This window comes from Euprymna scolopes, chromosome 5 (genome assembly GCF_053919585.1).
Source record: "Euprymna scolopes isolate OS-2025 chromosome 5, ASM5391958v1, whole genome shotgun sequence".
Classification (NCBI taxonomy): domain Eukaryota; kingdom Metazoa; phylum Mollusca; class Cephalopoda; order Sepiida; family Sepiolidae; genus Euprymna; species Euprymna scolopes.
In genome coordinates this window covers 109137231-109152173 of record NC_136486.1, presented here as the reverse complement: position 1 = coordinate 109152173, position 14943 = coordinate 109137231, and the positions used below count along the sequence as shown (strand labels likewise).

Below are 14943 nucleotides of genomic sequence, written 5' to 3'. Positions count from 1 at the left end.
GTAAAGTGAACAGGCATCTCGCTCATTTCATCACAGTCCCCAGCAGACATGACCCCAAATAGTAGCCTGTTTCGTTCAAGTCGCAATATATACATCTTGTTTGGATAAATAAAAAAAAAAAAAAAAAATTCAGCTCTGCTATTATTTTCATATTTTCCTTTTAATATGGACATCACTCAAGACAACGCATGAAGCCACTTGATGTAAGGAATTAAAAAACAAAAAAAACATGCTATTTCAAAGCAAAAAAACAGTCAACGCGAAGTGTTAGATAAATTCCGACCCAGAAAACAGCAATTCTTCCTCCTTTGTCAGAAACGTCATTCATGGAATGTGAGGACTAAAGAACAAAATAAAGGAAACAAGGGTTACAAGGCTGCCAAGAGTAAATCCAAAATCCATGTTCTATTCTCGTTTATTGCAGATGCCGAACTGAGTTCCAATATCTGGTTTTTCTCTGTAAAAAATTCGCAACAAAAACTTGTCTAGCTGCAACCACTGTTAATAATTTCCATTTCTTTCTCTGTGTGCCTAAAATTAAACAGGACTTCCATGAGCAGAATTTCTTTTTCTCAAATGACCTGTGTAACACGTAACACAAGATGGCTTCTCAACTTACTACAACATAGTCGATTTCAAGTCCAATGCAAACAAATTCTTGTTGCACCAACCTCTTAAATAATGAAATTCGGTCCAAATTTCATCTCGCCCCCCCCCCCCACCTCCATCATTAACAATCATCACGATGTTGTCTCTATCCATCCATAGCTTTGAGCCCCTGAAGGGGCATAAGCCATCTACACCTCTGTAGATGCTTCTGTAACGAGGGTTTTTTTTTCAGGTTAAGGATGCTGGCCCCACGTCCAACCTTCCCAGAAGGTACATACAATGCCTAGCCTTCCCAAATGGTCACCCATCTGGTACTGGCCAGGCTCAACGTTGCTTAACTTCAGTGATCTGGCGAGAACCGGTGTGTCAACGTGATTGTGCCGTATATACGATATTGTCTCACCATCCTCAAGTGGCCTTTGGGCTTTAATACGTGACAACTCTTTAAGATAAACAAAGCAAAAATGCATAAAAAGAGAAATGTTACCGGGTAGGGGAAGGGGCACCATTTGTAATAAAAAGACTTAAAAAAGTGTCCAGTTTGCTTGTCATAAATAAAATATCTCAGTAAAAAACATATTCGACTAGGAGAAAAAAAAAAAGGAAAAGTGAATCCTTGAAAGAATATCCCCATCTTCCCAGGCATTACCACCTCCTTTGAGGGAGGGTGTAAAATAGTATATGGTAGTTCGTCATGATACCATCCTCCTAGAGCGGCAGTGTAGTATGTGTTCGTTCGTCGTGTATACTAGCAAAAATATGTAAGCGTAGGAAGCATCTTATTTTTATTAACAATATTACATACTTGAAATTGATTTATCGTAACACTTTACTGCAGTTTCACAGTAGTTCCCATGAGAAAAAAGTGTATGCTTATCACACACATCTGTATATGTACATAGATTAGATCCTTTGATCAATAAAATTTAATCAGATATATGCATGCACACATACATATACGCACATATATACATATAACATATACATAAATACATACACACATACCATATATATAAACACATACATACACACAACATATATATATATATATATGATGATTGCAACGTCTTGTCAGACGAGTGCCACTCCCTCAGACATTTAAAATCTATGAGCCCAAATGCCTGAGGGAGTATCTATACAAAGATGATGTTACAGAGTCTTAGCTTTGTACGACAGCTTAGTCTCTCTCTTGGTTCAAAATGTTGAGATCCAGCAACAAGCAAGAGCAAGATAGCCAGCAACAAATTAAACTGCAGACCAGCTTAATGCGGGTACTGGTCTCTCGCTTTCAGGTTTTTTAAATCAAAGATTTGCTTCTCCTAGAAAGGTTGCCTTCACCTCGGCTTACGGGAGCCCTCTCCACCCCAATACACATATACACACACACAAATATACACGGTGCTAGTTGGCCGTTGACCCAGAAAAAGAGTTTATTCGCCCTTTGGAAGGTCTTGTTTTTAATCCTCCAGAGAGACTAGCCGCCCTCCTCACCAAACAAGTCTGGTGGGGGAACCAGTTTAGTCGCCGGTGACCCGACCATGAGGCAGGTAGTACTGGGTTACATGGTACCAGTAGCATATGACATGACCTGACTAACAATATATATATATAAACACATACATACACACAACATATATTAAGAGCATACACACATATATATATATATATATATAAACACATACATACACACACATGACATGAAAAGAAATTAGAATCTTAAGAAAATCTCTATCATTCCAGTTATTATAGGAGTAACTCGACTCATGAAGGAGAAAACTACTTGGCAAATACACCCAGTGAACCAAGTGCAAGAGAGATTCAAACAATTGCACTTAAAGGGACGGTCAGAATCTTTAAAAGATCTCTAGGTTGGAATATCTGAGTTAGTGGATGAATGTTTGGCAGCCTACTGGATGCCCCATCCCCAGCTTGAATAAACTTATAAGAACAAGCTGCCCGTGTGTGGTCCCTGTCTTGTGCTGCATGTGAGATGACGCCACAAAAAATAGTGAAGAAATGATTAATGTGAGAAGTGTGAAGGGCCAACGTTACCTTCACATTTTCACCAAGTTTCAGAAAAATTTAATGGATGAGGCAAAAGTTATGGAATAAAAAGTGTAATTTTTTGCAATTTTGAGGCATTTATGACCCTTTTTGAGCTCCTGGGAATGCTAAATCCCAGTAAAAATGGACAAACGGTGCAGTTCACGCCTTAAGATGTGTATATTTGAATTCAGCACCATGGAAAACTACTATATAGACATACATATCAAGTTTTTGAGTAATATGAAAAAAGAGCTTCAAAAAAGCATGTTTTTTTAGCCCTAAAAATCCCAGAGGGATGTGAACCAGAATTTTTTCAGAGTCACCCATACTGAATTTATATTAAGAACAATGGGCTCCGCATTTTGGCCAAGTTTCAGGAAAATATAATGGATGAATGAAACGCTATGGGGCAAAAAGTGTCAGTTTTGGCCATTTTGGGTCATTTTTTACCTCTTTTGAACCCCTGGGGATGCCGAATCCCAGTGTAAATGGATAACTGTCAGTTTCAGGCCTTAACACATGTATATTTGAGTTGACTACTGTGAAAAACCACTATATAGTCAGACATATCAAGTTTTTGTTGAGAAATATAAAAAAGAGGCGTTTTTAGTACTGAAAGTTCCCGGGAACACAAACCAAAATTTTGTCAGGGTCACCCATACTGGATTTATATTAAGAACAATAGGCTCCACATTTTGGCCAAGTTTAAAAAAAAAAACTAATGGATGGATCAAACACTATGGGGCAAAAAGTGTCACTTTGGGCCATTTTTTACATTTTTTGAGCCCATGGGGGTACAACGGGAATTTTTGTAAAAAAATTTTTTTTACTATGCACGTCTATTTAATGAAATACAATTTGTGGCAAAATTTCAGGAAAAACTAATGGACGGTTATTTGGCAATATTCGGGACTAATGGAGGCACGGGCGCACAGAAGCCACTGAAAACATAGATCCCTCTCCGATAAATCGGGGGAACCAAAATAAAAAAAATATATAAACACATACCTACACATAAAATACAATATATATGAGCACATACATACACACACACACACACACACATAATATATATAAAAACACACATAACATATAAAAACTCAACATATATATATGCACAAATACACACATAACACACATATATATATATATATATATATATATATATAAACACACACATAGCACATATAAACATATACACACACCATAGTAGTTGTGTATATATATATATATATATATATATATATATACTTGTTTATTGTTATATAAACATGCTCACATCCCGCTGCTACAAATAGCCACTTGTTTCAATCAAACAACAGATATCATCAGGCAGCGACTTGACTATTCAAAAGTTCAATGAATAATCTACCATTCATTGAACTTTTGAATAGTCAAGTCGCTGCCTGATGATATCTGTTGTTTGATTGAAACAAGTGGCTATTTGTAGCAGCGGGATGTGAGCATGTTTATATAACAATAAACAAGTATTATCAGCTCTTTTTATTGAGCACTATCTAACAACCTCGTTGAGTTCATTAGTCCATTACTTTTGAATATAAAAAAACCCGAGTATATATATATATATATATATATATATATATATATATATATATATATATATATATATATATATACTAGCAGGGACAACGGACATTGCCCAAGATTGAATAAGAATCAATGAATGTTTCATACTCCCATATTTTATTGTCATCGAAAACAGTGACATTAGCCATTTTTCAATGAAACCGAATAATTGCACCGTAATGGGGACCCATTCTAGTTTACATTGCACTGTAGAGAATCTACTGTTGATTTTATAAAAATATTTTTATATAATGACTTGAATGAAAGTTTAAAATGCTAGAGTCAAGTATCATGCTTCAATTCTGCTCTAAACAGAAACATTCATTTCAAACACACCCCTGTCATATCAAAGAACCTGTTGTTGAATTCATATGAGGGGGCCTTTCCGTTTATGCGGTAAAAAAACTTCTCAAATGCACTTGTGGTGTTTAATTGTATGAGGTGTTAACTTTAGTCAAAATCGTCTGTTCCATCTTTCATCAACATTATAAATACTTATTAAAGACATTCTAATGCAAAACCTATCTAAGAACATTGCCAAGCATATAAAGTATATTGGTGAGAAATTTAAAAAAAAATCGGTCCAGCAGTTTAGGAGTTCATAGGGAATGAACTCACACAAAAACGTCTTTTATATAATAGTAGAGATATATATGTATATAATCAAATGTTAATTTATCTATACATCTATAAAAGTGAGAATGTGTGTGTGTGTGTGTGTGCGAGAACACTTCTTAGCCTATATTCTCAACAGATTTTGAATCTACAGACTTGAAATTTGGTATATAGGATATTCAGACATGCGAAAACTTTTTAATTGATTTTCATCCAGAAATAACATGTTAAGGAGTCAAAATTGAAAAATTAGTACTTGGGAGTCATCGAATTTTTATCTATTTGCTATCCGTTTCATGAATGCACATGTGTGAATAGTTCACACGACATATTCATTATGTGAAAAATATGTAAGTTTGAAAACTCTTTTTAAAGAAAGTGTCAAGCCGACCTAATGGTTATCATACTTGACTCACTGTCTTTTGGTTTTCGATCTCAGCTCAAGTATTTTTTTTTATACTTACAAAAAATGAACTGTGTAAAAAAAATAAAAACAATACTCGCATGCACATGCCTCATTTTCTGTATGAATTCAAATATAATATTTATATGTATTTTATGACTGGGCAACTCCGGGTACATCTTCTAGTAGACCAATAAATTATAACTTTTATATAATAGTAGAGATATGTGTGTGTGTGTGTGTGTGTAATCATTTATAATATAAATCTCACCTGTCTGTTTAAATGTATGTATGTATGTATGTTTATATGTCTGCCTAAAATTTTCGACAGAGGCGACGGATTTTCACAAGATCATTATTGTTTTGAAGCTCGACCCTTCGGACGACAAATATCGAAAAATTGGCTAAAAACATTAATTTCTTCACCCTCAACTGGGCATTTTTCTACAAGCAGGGGCCGATATTTTCGAAAGTCATCCCCTCTTTTCGGTTGGCTAGCCTTAATTTAAACCTTCACCACGTCCAGTTTGGTGATGGACGCAACGGCAAAGACATCACATTTTTTTTTTTCACATTTTTTTCCTCCTTTGTGGTACGGGTTCAACCTGCGTGCCTAGAACCACTTTTTTTTTCTTGTTCAACACACACCTCCAAACACCCGGGCAACGCCGGGCAACGCCGGGCAACGCTGGGCACCCAGGCTAGTATGTTAATAAATCAATAAATTATACACAATTTTTATATGTGCACACATGAAAAAGTCGTATTAACTGCACATGATACAACGGATAATGGCACTGAATGACAATCAACTGTAAGAGATAGTCTTCTGGGAATTGAAAGTTCAATGTACACTAAAGGCAATACCAACGAAGAATAAAATACAAATTACTTAAGCCTTCTACTTTGTCATGGTTAATGGAACTAAAACAATTTATACCTATGGACATTAAAAGCTTCGAAAAGATTTACTTAAAGACTGTTAAAGGTTACAGCAGCCAAAACGATATGATAATAACAAGCAAGATCAGATTTGTCATTTGAATTATTCAAATTATTGATTCACCAGAACAATCTGGCATGAGGATACTTTTTCCATAGAAGTAAACCCTGACCAAATATTCAAAATCACATAGTATTCGCTGCCCAAATAAGATCTCCTCACTACGGCTAACCCACATTTGCTTTTCCGAGGAATGGTGCACCTTCTCTAAGCGATATTACCTCAAGTAATAGCACGAAGCTGGATACTCCACCAGACTAGATAAATTCTTGTCCTGGAATCCAGTAAGACCAAGAGACCAACATGAAAGATATAAATGATCTTATTTGTGTGCGTGCGAAAAGTCTCTACCAAACTCCTCTCTGAATATTTTATCTACAGAATTGAAATTTGACAATGTATACCTGAACCTGAAGCACACTTTCGTCTGGGATTTTAGCTGGCAAAAATTGCTGTTCAGGTGTCAAAATTGAAAACGAAGTAGTTAACCTTGGCAGGGTTAGTTGAAGAAAACATTACTCCTGCTTTCACATTTACACGTGCACAAAATTAAGCATTCAAAGCTTGATTTTTCACCTTTCATATCAGCTCAAATGTTAACAACGCTGAAGAGATAAATAATGACTAAAGCTGACGCGCTAAACGTTCAGATTTTGATTCTAGCTGATAGTATGAAAGTCATATTTTCTTTATAACTTTTAAAATCATTATATATATATATATATATATATATATATATATATATATATATATATATATACTAGCATTTCAGCCCGGTGTTACGCAGTTGTTTAGAGGTGTATGCTGAGCAAAAAAACAAAAAATAAAAAATGTTCAAGTTTTTTAAATTTGACTCCTATTATGGCCCCTTAACATTTATTGTTTTGGACTAAAATCAAGTTATTAAGTAAGATCCATGTCCAATGAACCTATATCTAAAATTTCAAGTGTTTAGACCCAAAATTGGCAGAGGAGTTGGTAGAGTTCTCAAAGGTAAAATCGTTGAAGTTTGACCCCTTAACAGCCAAATTTCTGGTTGAAAACCGATCACATCGATTTTCCCAAATCTCAGTACCCTGTATTTCAAATTTCGAGTCTGTAGACTTAAAATAGACAGAGTTATTGTGTAGGGAAATGTACACAGACAGACAGACACGTTCACTTTATATATATACTCCTATGAATTCGTTTTTCTTTTGTGTGTATTGATATTCATATTAAAACCCCTATTTTCTACTTATTTAAAAAGAAAATAAAACATTCTTATATATGGGTCGTGAAATTGCATTCAGTAACAGTAGATCTAGCTAATTTGCATATTCTTTTAAACATTCATTTTAATTAATTCACTATTAGTTTTTTTTTCGGTTTTCTTATGGGATGATCATCCAGAGTTAACTATTATGTGTAATTATAGTCATGCAGATATTCTACATGATTTATACTTGCATAATATTTGCGTAAAAAGTGTGCAGTAAACACAAAATTGTTTCCATATATATTTATGTATACGTATATATTTTTGTTTAATAATCTATTAGTCTATCTATCTATATATTTATAAAAGTGAACGTTTCTGTTTGTCTGTCTGTGTATCTGTGTACATTTTCCTTCGCAATAACTCTGTTAATTTTCAGTCTACAGACTCGAAATTTGATATACATGGTACTGAGACTCGAAATTTGATATACAGGGTACTGAGATTTGGAAAAATCTATGTGATCGGTTTTCTGCCAGAAATTTGGCTGTTAAGGGGTCAAAGTTCAACGATTTTACCTTTGAGAACTCTACCAAACTCCTCTGACAATTTGGGGTCTAAACACTTGAAATTTTAGATATGGTTCCTTGGACATGGATCTAACTTAATAACTTAATTTGAGCCCAAAACAATAAATTTTAAGGGGTCATAATAGAGGTTAAATTTTAAAAAATTGACCGTTTTCTTTTTTTTTGCTCAGCATACACCTCCAAACACGCGGGCAACGCCGGGCTGAAATGCTAGTATATCTATAAAAGTGAACGTGTCTATGTGTCTGTGTACATTTCCCGACGCAATAACTGTCAATGTTCAGTCTACAGACTTGAAATTTGATATACAGGGTACTGAGATTTGGGAAAATCTTTGTAACCTTTTTTCGGCCAGAAATTTGGCTTTTAAGGGGTCAAAGTTCAACAATTTGACCTTTGAGAACTCTACCAAACTCCTCCGCCAATTGTTGGGTATAAACATTTGAAATTTTAGATATAGGTTCCTTGTACATGGATCTAACTTAATAACTCGATTTGAGCCCAAAACAATAAATTTTAAGGAGTCATAATATGGGTTAAAGTTTTAAAAAATTGACCACTTTTTTATTTTTTATTTTTTTGCTCAACATTCACCTCCAAAGACCTGGGCAACGCCGGACTGAAATGCTAGTATATATATATATATTGGATAAAAATCAATAGAGAATTGATTCTGTAATAAGAAATCTGGCTGAATTAAAATATATTTATGCCAGGAGGCCTGCTAGTATATAGCAGAATAATGAGATGAATTAAATCACAGATTTATTAATCTTGTAGTATCAAGTCTAATAAAATATTTTTGGGAGGTAATAATTTTATATAAGACAAACCAAGCCAAATAAAATTGCTCAATATACTAGGTAGAGCAAATTAAAAATTTACAGTTTTTTATATTTAAATTTCATCTGAGGAGATGAGCCTATGTCGAAAATCCATGAATTGAGGAAATTATTTTGAATATTGGATTCTTTGTTCAAATAATAAATTTCTGTTCTGAAAAATTATATTTTTCTGAATGAAATTTAAAAATAAAAAAAACTGTAAATTTATAGAGAGAGAGAGAGAGAGAGAGAGAGGGGAAGAAAGAGATAGATATATAGATATAAAAATATCTCTGTATGCTGGAAGTTTTTATCTTAAATGCTATGCAATTATGCAGAATGTAGAAACTATGTCGAAATAGAATTCAGTAGAACAGTGAAGTAAAACCAATCGTGTAATAAGAAACCATAAAAAAATGAATGAGCAATTAATTAATGCTTGTTTTTCAACCGAATATGCAAATCAGTTAAACTTCGTATAGTCGCTTGCATATTCATGATTGAATATATTAACTTTGTTTTTAATTTTTATATTTTAAATAGAAAAAGTAGGCTTTTAATATCAATGTCAGAGTGAAACCCCCCCCCCTGAACTTTATAGGTATATAATTATTGGTATCACTGTTACACACTCATATCTATCTACGAGAACAAGGATACCAATAATTATATATATATATATATATATATATATATACCAATAATTATGCACACACACACGCATATATATATATATATATATATATACATACCAATAATTATACACACATGCACATATATACCAATAATTATATACACACACGCAAACACGCATATATATATACCAATAATTATACACACACACACATATATATATATATACCAATAATTATACACATGCACATATACACCAATAATTACTCACACACACATATATATATACCAATAATTACTCACACATGTATATACCAATAATTACTCACACACACATATACCAATAATTACTCACACACACATATATATACCAATAATTATATACACACACGCAAACACGCATATATATATACCAATAATTATACACACACACACATATATATATATATATATATATATATATATATACCAATAATTATACACACATACACACACACACTTATATACAAGTAGTCTGTAGTAAAAACCATCCGCTAAAGATTGTTTGAAGATGAAACTAAATTAGGGTATGTAATTAAAATCTGATTGAAAAGGCCAAAATGACAAAGTACTTGATTATCTCCCCTTGTCCATCTTGTAGACTTCTAAATTGCATTTCAATTCTCTTGGTATTTTAATAGATATTTGAAAGAGTTTTCAGTTTATTTTCTGACAAAGTGAATCACAGGGGTATACCAAAATGGCCACAACAAATCAATTATATTGAATCTACCTAAATATGCTATATTCCCCACTCTCTCTGTCCATCTCTCTCTACATAAAGAATACACCTAGTTTTAGCCAATAAGTTAATTAGCAACTGTGATACAATAAATCAGTTGTATTCAGGCTTTCAAATTAATGGAGAGTACTTTTTAAAATATTTTTTACTTATAAAACTTTATATATTCCATGAAACTACTATGTTTGAGATAAGCCACTTGTATTATTTATTATCGTCATGAAAGTGTATTTTTGGGTGCAGGGTGTGTTGTCTTGATTTGTACCAGTTCTGATTTTTCAAAGCCAATATTCATGCTTTTTAATACGAGGTCTGCATCGCATGCCAGAGTATTTCTATTATTTGATATTTCTTATAAAACGTGCAGAGTAAAAGTGGGCTTTTAGCCCTGACAATGACTTACAATTTCTTTTATAACAAATATTCACATCCCTTGCAAGTTTACCTTTTGAATGAACACATATCTAAAGCAATGGCGGAAACCCTGGAGAAAGACCTCCAATCTGTAGTAGAATGGGGACAAAAATGGATGGTAACATTTAATTCCGCCGAGACTAAGCTTTTTTCCTTTAATCATTAAAAGAAACCTTCTTAATCACATATAGCTATGACTAATGATACATTACCTGAAAGTACTTTGTTCAAATTACTTGGTTTAACATTCACAGGGAACATGAGTTAGAACAGATACATTGAGAGCATTGCTGTGACTGCTGCAAAAAAAAGGTGGGCTCTCTCTACCATGCTAGAAAGTTACTTACACCTGAAAGTATCCTGTACATCTACAAGGCTACCATTCGCCAATTTATGGAGTATTGTTGTCACATTTGGGTTGGTGCGTCTGCTACTAGTCTCTCACTCTTGGACAGGGTTCAAAAGAGTGTTGTTAACATAATTGGTCCTGAACTGTCAGCTCGGTTTCAGCCTCTGTCCCATCGACAAAATGTTGTATCCTTCTGCCTGTTTTGCACGTATTTTAATGGTATATGCTCTGACAAAGTACAAGCTCTTGTACCTCCTTGACGTAAATACCCCCGACAAACTGGACAAGCAGCAAAATCCCACCTCTACACAGTAGAGATCCCCAGATACCAGAAAGCCTTCTACTCTAATAGTTTCTTTCCAAGAACTGCTAGACTTTGGAATTCTGTTCCAGGTTCCTGTTTCTCCAACTGTACTGACATGCAAAAATTCAAATGTAATGTGAACAGTCATCTTGCTGCTAAACTCTCTGCATAGTATCCCTGCAATTATGTCCCAGATAGTAGTCCCCTACATCACAGTGGCACTGTGCCTTCTTTGGGGTGAAAGTATAATTAAAGAAAAAAAAAAAAATTAATTCCTCTTTGTATCATTAGTTATCGGACCACTGTTCTCATCTTGAGTATTATTTTCACAATGTTTCACCCACACTGAGGATTGGACCTTCAACCTTCAGGAGTATATCACTCAAGGTTCAATCCTCACTGTGAGCGACCGAAAAATACATTTGCGAATTACTTAGGCCCTCTATCCAGTCATGGCTGAGGGAACAAGAGCATGCTACCCCCGTGAAATAAATAAAGGGTTCCGCTCGAAATTCCGGCCAAATTCCTGAGTTCGACAGAAACATTCCCAAGTTCGACAAAATACACCTGAAGAAGGTCGGAGGTTATATCGACCGAAACGTTGTGAAAATCATACTCAAGATGAGAACAGTAGTCCGATGATTAATAATACAAATAACCTATCCTCATCTCAAAAATTCAGAAACGTTAAATCCTCTTTGTTCTACAAGGACTCTGAAAATACGAACACACATTCTGCTTTCCTATCTATATAAACTTCCATTTTAAATGTATATAAACATATCTTGTGAACTGATGTTTTGGAACTCATTGTTTTGTTTGTGTTTATCATTTGACATTTCTATCACTCTTTAATATTCAAGTGTTACCTAAAACAGCTCAACTTAAAAATGTTTCTCTAAAATCGTCTCTCCCCAAAAATCTACTCTCAAACAAAAACCCTAAAAATTGCCACCTCCAAAGGGGCTCCATTTTTTTTTTGTTGGACACTTATCTAACATTTGATACCACAACTAAATTACATTTATTTCTACATATTCTCAATGTTGAAACACTAATCACCCCATAGTCAGAAACTTTCCGTATTACATATATTCATATTATGCAAGAATGACTTTTGTCCCACCCTAAGTGTAAACAAAAAAACAAAAATTGGTAACAGTATCACTTGCCAACCAAACCAAACCAAACATAACATAGCTACAAGTAAATGCCTGATTAATAGCTGTTTTTAACCTTGAGCAATATCTAATGTCTGGACCAATTTGCAACTATCCCAGTTTTTCGTTTCACCCAAATAAATCTATCCCCTCCCATTGTAATGCTTGACTTGATTGTCCTATATATAATATTGCACATTCAACCTACAATAAAAAACAAAAAAACAATGACCCAAATATACTCAGTTTCAAAAAGTACAGCCTTTGTCTCAGCAAGTGTTTTATATACTAATGAGTTATCACTTAGCAAGGTCAAAAACCACTCAATGATATAGATTAATGAGACTTTCAGCTAAACACAAGCAACACCATGAAAGGATGTAAAATGAATGGAAAAATGGACAAAATTTGACTACTTGAAAGGGTTGATATTAGATTTAAAGACAATATTGTAATCTGCAGGAGCCCAATCCATGGTACGGTTTCTTTCTTGTTTTTTCTTTTTTTTTTTTTTTTTTTTTGTCTATGAAATATCTACCTTTTTTTTTGTCTATGACATATCTACCTTTTTTGTGTCTATGACATATCTATCTTTTTTTTGTCTATGACATATCTAACTTTTTTCTATGACATATCTACCTTTTTTTGTCTATGACATATCTACCTTTTTTTTGTCTATGACATATCTACCTTTTTTTTGTCTATGACATATCTACCTTTTTTTTGTCTATGACATATCTACCTTTTTTGTCTTTGACATATCTACCTTTTTTGTCTTTGACATATCTACCTTTTTTGTCTTTGACATATCTACCTTTTTTGTCTATGACATATCTACCTTTTTTTGTCTATGACATATCTACCTTTTTTTATCTATGATATATCTACCTTTTTTGTCTATGACATATCTACCTTTATTTTTGTCTATGACATATCTACCTTTTTTTGTCTATAACATACCTACCTTTATTTTTGTCTATGACATATCTACCTTTTTTTGTCTATAACATATCTACCTTTTTTTTGTCTTTGTAATATTGTTTAACATATAACGTTTAATTAATGCATGTTCAGAAAAAAAACTTGCATTGCTGACTTATGCCAACGTTTCTTTTTTGTTTTTTTTCAATTTTGACCTCTAAGGAGCTATGTTATCGACTAAAACCCAAACCGAAAGTGTGCTATAGGTCCAAATATCCCATATATCAAATTTCAACTCTGTAAACCAAATATTCAGATAGGAGTTTCATAGAGACTTTTTGCACACACATCGACAAGGTCATATATAAATAATTATATATAGAGAGAAAGATAAATATTTTTGTGTGCTAGAACCTTTTCATCTTAAATCCTATGCAATTATGCAGAATGTAGAAACTATGCATAAATAGAATTCACACTAATATTAAAATAGAAACAATCATCTAATAAGAAACCATAAAAAATGAATAAATAATTAATAAATGCTTGTTTTTCAAACGAATGGGCAAATTGGTTAACCTTCATGTAGTCGCTCGCATATCCATGACTGATTATATTAAGAAGTTCACTTTAACAATATATATATATATATATATATATATAGAAAAGTAGGGTTTTAATATCAATGTCAAAGCAAGAAAAAAAAATTCAACTTTATAAGTATACTAGCATGGGTGCCCGGCGTTGCCCGGGTATTTGGAGGTGTATGCTGAGCAAAAAAAAAAAAAAAGCGGTCAATTTTTAAAAACCTTGACCCCTATTATGACTCCTTAAATGTATTGTTTTGGGCTCAAATCAAGTTATTAAGTTAGATCCATGTCCAAGAAACCTATATCTAAAATTTCAAGCGTGTAGACCCAAAATTGTTGGAGGAGTTTGGTAGAGTTCTCAAAGATCAAATCGTTGAAGTTTGACCCCTTAATCGACAAATTTCTGGCAGAAAACCGATCACATCGATTTTCCCAAATCTCAGTACCCTGTATATCAAATTTCGAGTCTGTAGACTAAAAATTGACAGAGTTATTGCGTAGGGAAATGTACACACACAGACACACACACACACACAGACACTTTCACTTTTATAGATATATAGATAGATAGATTTTGGTAAAATGAAAAACTGATTTATCTCCCCTGTTTTACATGTTTTGAACAAGTCAAGGCTGATAGAGGTGCCAGTTTAGTCACTGACATCTCAAACCTGGAACAACCAGTACGAGGCTAGATTGCACTAATAGCAGTTAAGGAAAGCAGACTTGATCTGTGCTTGCTTTTGCTTGATATGTAGTAAATAAAACTGTATTCTTTTCTTACCAATTTAAAAGTGTAAAGCATTTTTATTCATTTATTTTTTGTTGATTCCAAAACAATGCTTATTGCTGCTGGCACATAGAGCTACTGTGATAGCGGCTAGATTTATAGAAGCGGCAAGGTAAGTGGGGAGTT

At 33.5% G+C, this 14943-nt stretch overlaps 1 protein-coding gene across 5 annotated transcripts in view; it reads right to left on the bottom strand.

Annotated features, from left to right (window-relative positions):
- LOC145276949 (tripartite motif-containing protein 59-like) overlaps positions 1–14943 on the bottom strand; it is a 310332-nt gene that overhangs the window by 113058 nt on the left and 182331 nt on the right. The window lies entirely within an intron of this gene.